This window comes from Amblyomma maculatum, chromosome 4 (assembly GCF_055883805.1).
Source record: "Amblyomma maculatum isolate TAMU_Amacu chromosome 4, ASM5588380v1, whole genome shotgun sequence".
NCBI lineage: Eukaryota > Metazoa > Arthropoda > Arachnida > Ixodida > Ixodidae > Amblyomma > Amblyomma maculatum.
Genome location: NC_139347.1, coordinates 181591832 through 181601520, shown reverse-complemented (window position 1 = coordinate 181601520; position 9689 = coordinate 181591832). Strand labels below are relative to the sequence as shown.

Here is a 9689-nt window from a genome sequence, read left to right as displayed (position 1 = left end):
TGATCTTTGTCTTTTTAATGTTCAGTTTAAGCCCAAACTTCTCACTCTCTTCTTGTACGCGGATCAGAAGTCTCTTGAGTTCCACTTCACTTTCTGCCATTAAAGTGGTATCATCCGCATATCTAAGGTTGTTGATACGTTTTCCAGCAATCTTCACTCCAGCTGAAGACTCGTCCAGACCGGCCTTCCTCATGATGCACTCTGCATATAGGTTAAATAGGCAGGGTGACATTATGCAGCCTTGCCTCACTCCTTTCTCGATCGGAAACCAATCAGTAAGACCATGCCCAGTTCTGACTGTGGCCTCTTGCCCTTCATACAGGTTCCTGAGGAGACAGATGAGGTGAATTGGAACTCCCATCTCTTGAAGAGCTTGCCACAATCTGCTGTGATCTACGCAGTCAAACGCTTTCGCATAATCAATAAAGCAGAAGTAGATGGGTTTCTGGAACTCTCTTGCTTTTTCCATGATCCAGCGAAGGTTAGCAATTTGGTCTCTAGTTCCTCTGCCCTTGCGAAACCCAGCTTGCACGTCCGGAAGCTCCCGATCCACATACTGCTGCAGCCTACCTTGGAGGATTTTCAACATCACCTTGCTAGCATGCGAAATAAGCGCGATCGTGCGGTAGTTGGAACAATCTTTGGCACTGCCTTTCTTTGGAACGGGGATGTAAACTGACCTCCTCCAATCCTGTGGCCACTGCAGGGTTGTTCAAATCTTCTGACATAATGTATGCAGAATGTTAACAGCGTCATGGTTGAGGTTTTGAAGCAACTCAGCTGGAATGCCATCAATTCCGCTAGCTTTGTTCTTAGCAAGGCTGGCTAAGGCCCATTCAACTTCACTCTTCAGGATGCCCGGCTCGAGATCAATAATCACAACCGTCTTATGTTGGGTTTGCACATTCGGGTCCTTCTTGTACAGTTCTTCTGTGTATTCCTGCCACCTCTTCTTTATCTCTGAGGCTTCAGTGAGGTCCTTGCCTTGTTTGTCCTTTATCACGCCCAGCTTAGCACAGAAGCTTCCTTTGATATCTTTGATTGTCTTATACAGAGCTCCAGTGTTCCTTAATTGGCTGTTGTCCTCAACTGCTTGGCACTGTATGTTCAGGAAGGCATTCTTAACTCTCCTTGCTATTTTGTGAAAATCCGCATTGAGAACCTTGTATCTTTCTTTCCCCCATAACTTTTGCCATCCTCCTTTCCTCAGCTATTTGCAAAGCCTCTTCAGATAACCAGTTTGCTTTCTTGCATTTCTTTTGCTTTGAACTACCTTAGTAGCAACTTCTTGTATTATATGACGAACATCAGTCCACATCTCTTCGGGCTCTCTGTCTTCCAGATCTAATTCTTGAAATCGATTCCTCACTTCCACAGCATATTCTAATGGAATTTGATCCAGATCATACCTGAAAGTCCTTCGAGTTTTCTGCGTTTTCCTTAATCGAAGCTTAATTTTGGCAACAAGAAGCTGATGATCGGTGCCACAATCGGCCCCAGGCCTTGTTTTCACTGCTTGTATAGCGCATCTCGACCTCTGCCGGTAAAGAATATAATCGATCTGATTCCTGTACAGACCGTCCGGTGAAGTCCATGTGTACAGACGCCTCTTGGGCTGTTGAAAATGAGTATTCGCTATGGTCAGGTTGTTTTCTTGACAAAACTCTACTAGCCTCTGCCCAGCTTCATTTGGCTCGCCAAGACCGAACTTGCCTATAATTCCGGCTATTTCTTCACTCCCGACCTTAGCATTCCAGTCTCCTATGAGAAAAACGACGTCTGATGATGGGGTGCGGTCTAAAAGGCATTGTAGGTCCGCATAAAATCTCTCAACGTCAGCTTCTTCAGCAGCAGTGGTCGGTGCATAGACTTGGATAACTGTTATGTTGAAAGCCTGACCTTGGATCCGAAGTGAAATCATTCGGTCGTTTTTGGGGTTGTACCCTAGCACTGCTTTGCCCATTCTTCTGTTTACTATGAGAGCGACCCCATTCCTTCTCTTGGATTCGTGCCCACAAAAAAAGACATAATGGTCGCCGGAGTTAAATTCTCCCATTCCGGTCCACTTGAGCTCGCTGATACCCAAGATATCAATGTTCAATCTGTCCATTTCTCGCTTGACGACATCCAGTTTACCTTGCGTCATAGATCTTACATTCCATGTTGCTATGTGATATATCTCCTTGCAACATCGGACTTTCCGGTCGCTTCCCGGCACATCCACAACTGAGCGTCCTTTTGGCTTTAGCCCAGCCGCTTCATTCGTCCTGGAGCTACTAGTAATCGCCCTTTGTTCATCCCCAGTAACATGTGGGACGCCTTCCAACCTGGGGGGCTCATCTTCCGGCGCCATATCATGAATGGTATTGTGACTGGCCATAGGGTTTTCTTGGCAGGAAATACTGGAGTGGGTTGCCATTACCTTCTCTAGTGAATCACATTTTGTCAGAACTCTCTACCGTGACCTGTCTATCTTGGGTGGCCCTACACAGCAGAGCTCACGACTTCATCGAGTTTCACAAGCCCCTCCGCCACGACAAGGCAGTGATCCATGAAGGGGATTTTATTGTATTAGTTATCTTTATTTTCCTGCTTTAAATTTTACAATGTTTATATACTCTGCACAAATTAGGCAATGATGGCTTATTATGTGGCTATTGTTCGATTGGCTATGGATCTGTCTCATTTAGCACATTCCTGCGGACGCCATTCTTGATGCAAGAAACGCTTTCGCATTAATATGTGCAATTGCGTCTGTAACGATGAAAAATGTCTAGAAATAAATGCTCACGAAGTGCTCACCAAGAGGGTGCTCCTCCATGAGGATGTTAATGCCTAAAACTGCGTTGTAAGTAGCTGAACTGTTCTTAACCCACAAAAGCACGGAAATCTCATTAACTAATCTGCTACCTAAGCATACTGAACAGTAAGCGTGACTAAACCCTCGAAATTATGGTCTCTTCCCTATGCACGGATTGTCGCAAGTAGTTGTGTTCGTTGGGGGCAAGAAAGAACACCACGTGACAAACCTTTGGCGACAAGAAAGAAAAGCACATGACAAAACACAATACGTCCAAAATTCTAGAGTGCACTTTGGACCACTTTGGAGCCGAAAACCATTATAGCGCGGAGGATCGTAGTCCTTCACTACGGAACCTCTATATCCCTCCCTTCTTTCACTTCGAACTTCCTCCCTTCCTTTACGGCGTGGTACATGTGTCCGCGGAGAATTGTGGCAGATACTACGCCTTTTCTCTCCTGTATATCAATTTCAAACGGCGCTGACGCCTGCTGTACTAACGCATCGTAGACATCTAGGTCTGCTTCCATTTGCTGCGTGATGTGGTGTTCGAGGAAGCGGCAAATCAAAGGCGCCGCACGGACGCCTAGATTGGAAGCCCGGCGAGGTCAGCTTCGTATATGCATTAATCGCCTGGTGACGTCTTGACCTGTCGTGACGACACATCGCGCGCCCCTTGTCGAACACAACCAGCATTCCATTGAAGGCATCAAAGTTGACCGGGGTTCTAAATTTCGTTCACAGGAAAGGAAAGACGCAGTACCTACCACATGGTGTGGGTCTGCCAGAAAACCCCATCTTTGCCCCCTATCCCAAACTCCACCCGAGAGAACTGGGAGGCGACCCTGTCCGGCTGAACAGGCGCAAAAGGTCTCAGCGCAGCGCGCCCGCGCTGCGGCAAACGCCAATGGAGGGCCTGTCTAGGCATCCCACTTATTGTATATACCTCTGTACATATTATAAATGTTTTCACCACCACCGCCCACTCGCGGAATCCCGCTATCATCCTCACGTAGACAAGGGAAATTATGAAGAGCGTTTCACGATCCCGTTCATGGCGCAGTCGGTAAAGCGCTGGGCGGAGGTGCAAGGGATGGAGGTTCGATTCCCGGTGGAGGCCAAGTTTATTTAATTATTAAGGCTAAAGCCTTTAATGGCTCATGCTGGCCAAAAACGCCCAGTCGAAAAAAACAACAGAAAATTTCTGATGGTCTGTAGTCTTGTCGTATTTTTGACCTGTTGTCTGACGTTCGTTGTTTGTAGTTTTGTATTGTGACGTTCATTGTCTGTAGTTCTGTATTGTGACGTTCACTGTCTGTAGTTCTATATTGTGACGTTCATTGTTTGTAGTTCTATATTGTGACGTTCATTGTCTGTAGTTCTGTATTTTGACGTTTTGTAGTCTGTTGTTCTATACTGTGATGGCATGCATTCTGATGTCCCGCAATCTGACATTCCGTACTTTGATGTTCTGTAGTCCGAGGGCGCATGTTCATCACATACTGTTGTGACTTTCTTCTCTCCTATTGTGAGAATATTCACACGTGCAAAATGCAACCACAGCCAATTGGGAAAAATTAGTCTCATGGGATCATAGTCATTAACTAGGCTATTTTGCAGGCATAGACCTAGCAGCTGTGCACAAAAAAAGTGTGCAAGCATGCCGAAGACATGCGAAACAACACCTGTGAGAAGCCGCCTTTATTTGTAATCCATAAAGCTGTATTTCCAAAAGGCGCTTGAACGGGAACACCTGAATGACAAAAAGATGCAGATTTCAATTAAACACCCATTTAAAATGCATTTTTAAACAAAAAAAGTGGTTTCGGTGAAGAAAAATTGATGCTGGTTATTTTGAAGGTAACTGAAAAATTAAAGAATTATTTTGTGGTTTTCCATAGACATTGGCAATGGAGAATGTTGTAGTGACAGGCACAAGAATATTTTAAACCTCATTGTGCTCATTATGTGGACCGGAAATGGACAGCACAAGGCCATTTTTGTATTACCATTTTATCAAATCATAGCCCGTCTCTCCTACATAAAGCCCACAACTCTAACGTAAGTGGTAGAATGCCAAAGTAGTAAGCCTTCATATCGAGCAATAAATAAATGTTTAAAGAGTTTAACAACGCTCATTGAAAATGACTGAAAGATTATACGTGTTTAGTCTAACGATTACTGCACACAGATATCCTCAGGACAGCCAGTATGTAATGCCCTTATAACTGCGGCCCATGCAAATCTTTCTCTGCTAGAAAAATCTCATGAAATTGCAATAGCTTTTATTACCTACTATAAGCCTATAAGCTTTTATGTTAGAGAACTGAGCAACCTGTGACACCCGCTGATTAGCTACACCTTGAAAGCAAGCATAACTCCGCTGAAAAAAAAAAAAAAAATCCTGTGCATACATTACTCTGTCACCCACCGGAAGGAATACACTATAAATCTTACCCTAGAGAAAAAGGCGCAGACATTTCTGTGCCAGGTAGTGCGGCATCATCTTGTAGCGCTTGACCACATCTTCTTCACTGCAGCTCACCTCCTTCAGCAATAGCCAGGTGTCTGCACAAATAAAATCATTGATTATTTTCTATTCAATCATTCATTTGATTTTGCAAAAACGACAAAATCACAATTCGGATGAAAACTTCACATATTTTCCAGAAAATTATTGCTCAGCTGGAAGCATTGATTTACTACTGAAATACTGTTTAGCATAAAATAGAACATTGCTAGGGTTAGCATGCTGAAATACAACTACTGCTCTGACCATGATCAAGCAACTGCTGTATACATTTCCAAACGAGCAACACATGTTGTTTAGTGTTGTTAAATTTTGCAGCAAATATGGCTTTTTTTTTCGTGCTGGCCCAGTTCAGCTATGAAAGTGACTCAAAAATGCTAGCATAATTGTTGGTGCCTAACAACCAACACGCACATTGAGCCAGTCATCCATTGATAATGATAAAACCGTTTTGTGTGATCTCATCAGCCTTCCCCTGCACTGTATTTCAAACAGCAGCCATGCTCCTTAAGCAGCATGGTTTGTAGCTTGTTGATAGCCACAGTTAAACCAACACCAGCTTCAGTTTCTGAAATACCAAAAACAATACAATTCCAATTATATTGTATACAGCCACCACAAAACCAAATGAAATCTCTTCTGCAGTTCATGGAAAGATGTTTTCGTTTACCTGACAACTGATGCCACTCCAAAAGGGTAAGGTGGAGGGAACACTCTTGAGATGGCTCTGCTACGAAGGCTTCCTGTCACGCTCCTTGTACTTCAGTCCCCCCGAGGTAAACGGACATCAGCTTGAAGAAGTCGGAATCCGATCGGAGACTTAATTGGTTCATACAATTTCCATGGCCAAGGTGGACCTGTAAAAACACGAAGGTAAATGTAATTGATGTGGCTGATTCTTTAAATAAATAAGACTATGCATCATTCAAAAGAAGCACACATTTTGTTATAGTTGTTGAAGAGACAAAAGCACTTGACTGGATAAAGTTTGAAGCAACCAAGTGCAGGTTATTTATAATATACTTTAATCGTGAATCAACGGAAACGCGAAACGGCGACGACGCTCTGTGTTACTGGTATAGTACACCGCAAACTATTTGCATATGTAAGTCACAATTGCAAGAATTGAAGTGTTTTGCGATAGCATGCCATAAAATGAATTTACACTTGCGCTATAAGAGTATACTAACTTGACCTTTTATTTATTTTTTTTTTTGTTGCGATTATACATTCGTAGAATCCTTGCCCATTCACCATTATTCGTACAAAGCGAGAAATTTACGCGGAAATGCACAATCACGATGCAACACTGCAAAAAAAAAAAAAAAATGAGGGAGAGAGAGAGCGCGTGCGAATAGAACGGCAGTAACGTATGCTTTGCGTTCATGCTGTTAGCTGATTGTGCATGCGATTGCGAGGAAGGAGCAAAATTTTCTATTTTGGCAGGTCGGAGTGACGAGCCAATCGACACATGCATTTCTGTTCGCGCGAAGGCTTCGCGCGATGTGTGTCGTCGTCGCGTTCGCGTGAGTTTTCGCGTACATGTAGCTCAGTCAAAGAAGCGCGTTTCGCCATTAGCATGAACAAAAATACAGAATCGATCCGTGCTCTACAAGGCGTTATCATTGAAGATCTGAAAGGTTGGCGACAATATTTTGCGACACACAGCACAGCTCGAGTTCTCCAGGCAAGACTAATAACGCCCGTACTTGGCTACTGCTCGCGAACTGTAGTCTGGCGCCTTTGTGCTTTTCATGCTAGGAGGCTAGAGGCAGTGCTCAAGATCAAGGTGGTTGCTTAGGGTAAGAGTGAGGGTTTAGAAACTTCATCCGTCATCGTAGCTACTAAAAGTAGAAAAGAAAGACAAACATCACATTACGTACCTTCTTCCGCGCATCACGCTCGTCATGGCGTTTCCGGTTCAGCCTGCTAAGCTCTCTGCTCCATCCCTCCATTTCTTCGTCTGCGGTTAAGTGCAGCGTTACGATTCATTTCACGCTTCAGAATACAATTCAAAACACATCGTAGCAAAGAGACGCTTACCTGTAAAATCAAAATATATGTGCAATGTGGTGGGCGCCGCGCGGATTTTCTTCGCCTTCCCAAAATCTTCAACATCGTTCTGTCGAAGTTTCCAATGTCCCGCGGTGAGGACTTTCGCACAGTGTCTTCTCAGATGATATAGCACTTGTGCTCGTTCTCGTGTTAAATGAGTACGAACAGAAACGTCGCAGATCAGCATAAAGTCACCGAAGGAGAAAGACGACTGCACGGGCAGCACTGACGTGATCCGCGGGACGCGGCATCTTGCTAACTTGAGTGGACGAGGAGGAAGCGGAGAAAGAAACAAAAAAGGGAGGGAGGGGGGGGGGGGGGGTCTGTGGACTGCCGGCGGAAACGACACCGACACTGTAAGCGTGCGGATAGTGGGAGAAGGAAGAGGGGAGGAGAAAGAAGAGAATGCAGATGGTCGCTCGCGTCCCGCTGCCGCCAACGCGGCATCCATCTTGGCCAACTGGTTTTTCGTGGAGAGGGAGAGAGAGCTATGAAGGGTGGAGGGGAAATGGCCGCCTTGCATTCCCAGCAACAGAAGAAGACAGGGAAGCCTCCTCCGGGCTTGTGACAATGGGAGCCGGGCACGGGCACAACAGGCTCTCTCATGGTCGGATTCGAGAGCGGCGGCGGCGGCTCTACTGGCGGCCCATACACACTTCGCTAGCGCTGGTGAACTGTGACACATTCGAGAATATTTCCTTCCGGAGTGAATGGAGTTAAAATTGTTTTACTTTAATTGTCGTAAGGAGCACGAAAGAATTGTGAAAAAGGCCAAGCTTCGCTTCTGAATACGCAATTCACTTTTATCGGGGTCTTTAAATATCACATCGTGAATGAGCTCTATTTGGAAGGTCTTAATTGTGCTTCTTTTTACTATTGCAATCATGATGCATCGCCAAGTAAACAAGTCAACATATTTTAGGCAGTTGGAAATAGTTAGGCAAGCAAAATGAGAAAGTAAAAATTGATGTTTGTCGGTAACATACACCTGTGTTGCCTTAAATCATTGAGCCGTGCATGCTCAGCCATCCTTTCATAAAGCACAAATTCCTGCGGTAATTTCGCTTGACTCGCTCGATACCTTTATTTAATCACGTGATTTTTCTGACTACTGTCAATTTTGCTGCGCGTGCATTTCAGGGAATTCTGCCTTTTTCCAGACGAGGGTTCATTTTTGTTCGAGTAATATCCACATACACACAGCCGCTGAAGAGCAGGGGCATAATGCAATTGTAAAGACCAAATTCGATGCAGCGTCCTTATGTACGCGAAGCAGCACAGGTAACTACATGCTGCACTGTCACGTTTTTTCTCGTGTTTAGCAGCGGCCTCCGTCACACGATTATGAGGCCAGTTTCACTTTTTAGGCAGCACGTATTTACTATCAGGAGCTTGTAAATTCTGCCGATGGTATTGCGGTGGGGGCGTCACTAAACCTTCGGAATGACAGGTGCACAGCTCAGATATAAATAAAAATCAGCCACGCCTTTGCAGCACTTGTACGCAAACGTTATGTTATCGCCTGTGGTGCTAGCGCACACTCGTCTTCAACATTTTTCTCACTGTTCGTGATGTACACTTTCTACTCATAACTGCCGAAAGCTGCTAATCACCATTCTAGTGGAACCTTACTTCCAACATACCGACGCTTCAATCGATATTTTTATGCGGGAAGTTTCCTCAATTTAACATTTTGGTAAAAGGAGCCGGGTCGTTCTCTTTGACAAAGATTTTGAGGTAAAACTTCGTAGTGTGCTTTTTTAACAATATCAAACACTTCGAATTCAGCGTACAACATCGTGATGTAGAGGCAAACGAATTTGACAAGAGAGCAAGATGAACTGTAGAAAACACCCGCTTATGATTCAAGGTGGTTGGAACCTACATTCACGGGAGCTCAGAACGATTCCCAAAAGGAGTCCCAGCAGAATTCAACATGCGGGAAAAATAAAGGAAAAACCCTGCTCACCGAAACTCATCGCAGTGCACAAGAAGGTCATTCAACAACATGGACGAAATTATGTCTACACAACGCCGCGATGAAAACAGCCTCAACGGTTACAAATATCGATCTTTGCATCATTTACCTATGGTCTACAGTGAGGGAATTAGCCTAGGGGAGTGTGCATAGAAGAGAAGGCGTATGCATCGGCTTCTGTACCGATCAAGTCCGCAATGATTTAGTGCTGACCTTTAACGACAGGAGGTCACTGACCACCACAGCCTGCCAGGACTCTTAGTGATTTCCGGCGTAATGATTTTTACTTGCTAATCTTAAGGAAGCGAATCGTTTCGTCTGTAAAT

The 9689-nt window shown here is 44.6% G+C and overlaps 1 long non-coding RNA gene across 1 annotated transcript; it reads right to left on the bottom strand.

Moving 5' to 3' along the window:
* Positions 1 to 4535: 4535 nt before the first annotated feature.
* On the bottom strand, positions 4536 to 7652 carry LOC146193775 (uncharacterized). Its single transcript, XR_014706480.1, has 5 exons — positions 7374 to 7652; positions 7214 to 7293; positions 6001 to 6187; positions 5258 to 5368; positions 4536 to 4553 (listed from the first exon to the last, which is right to left on the bottom strand). It is a non-coding gene; the product is annotated as an uncharacterized LOC146193775 (long non-coding RNA).
* Between the last annotated feature and the right edge of the window lie 2037 nt (positions 7653 to 9689).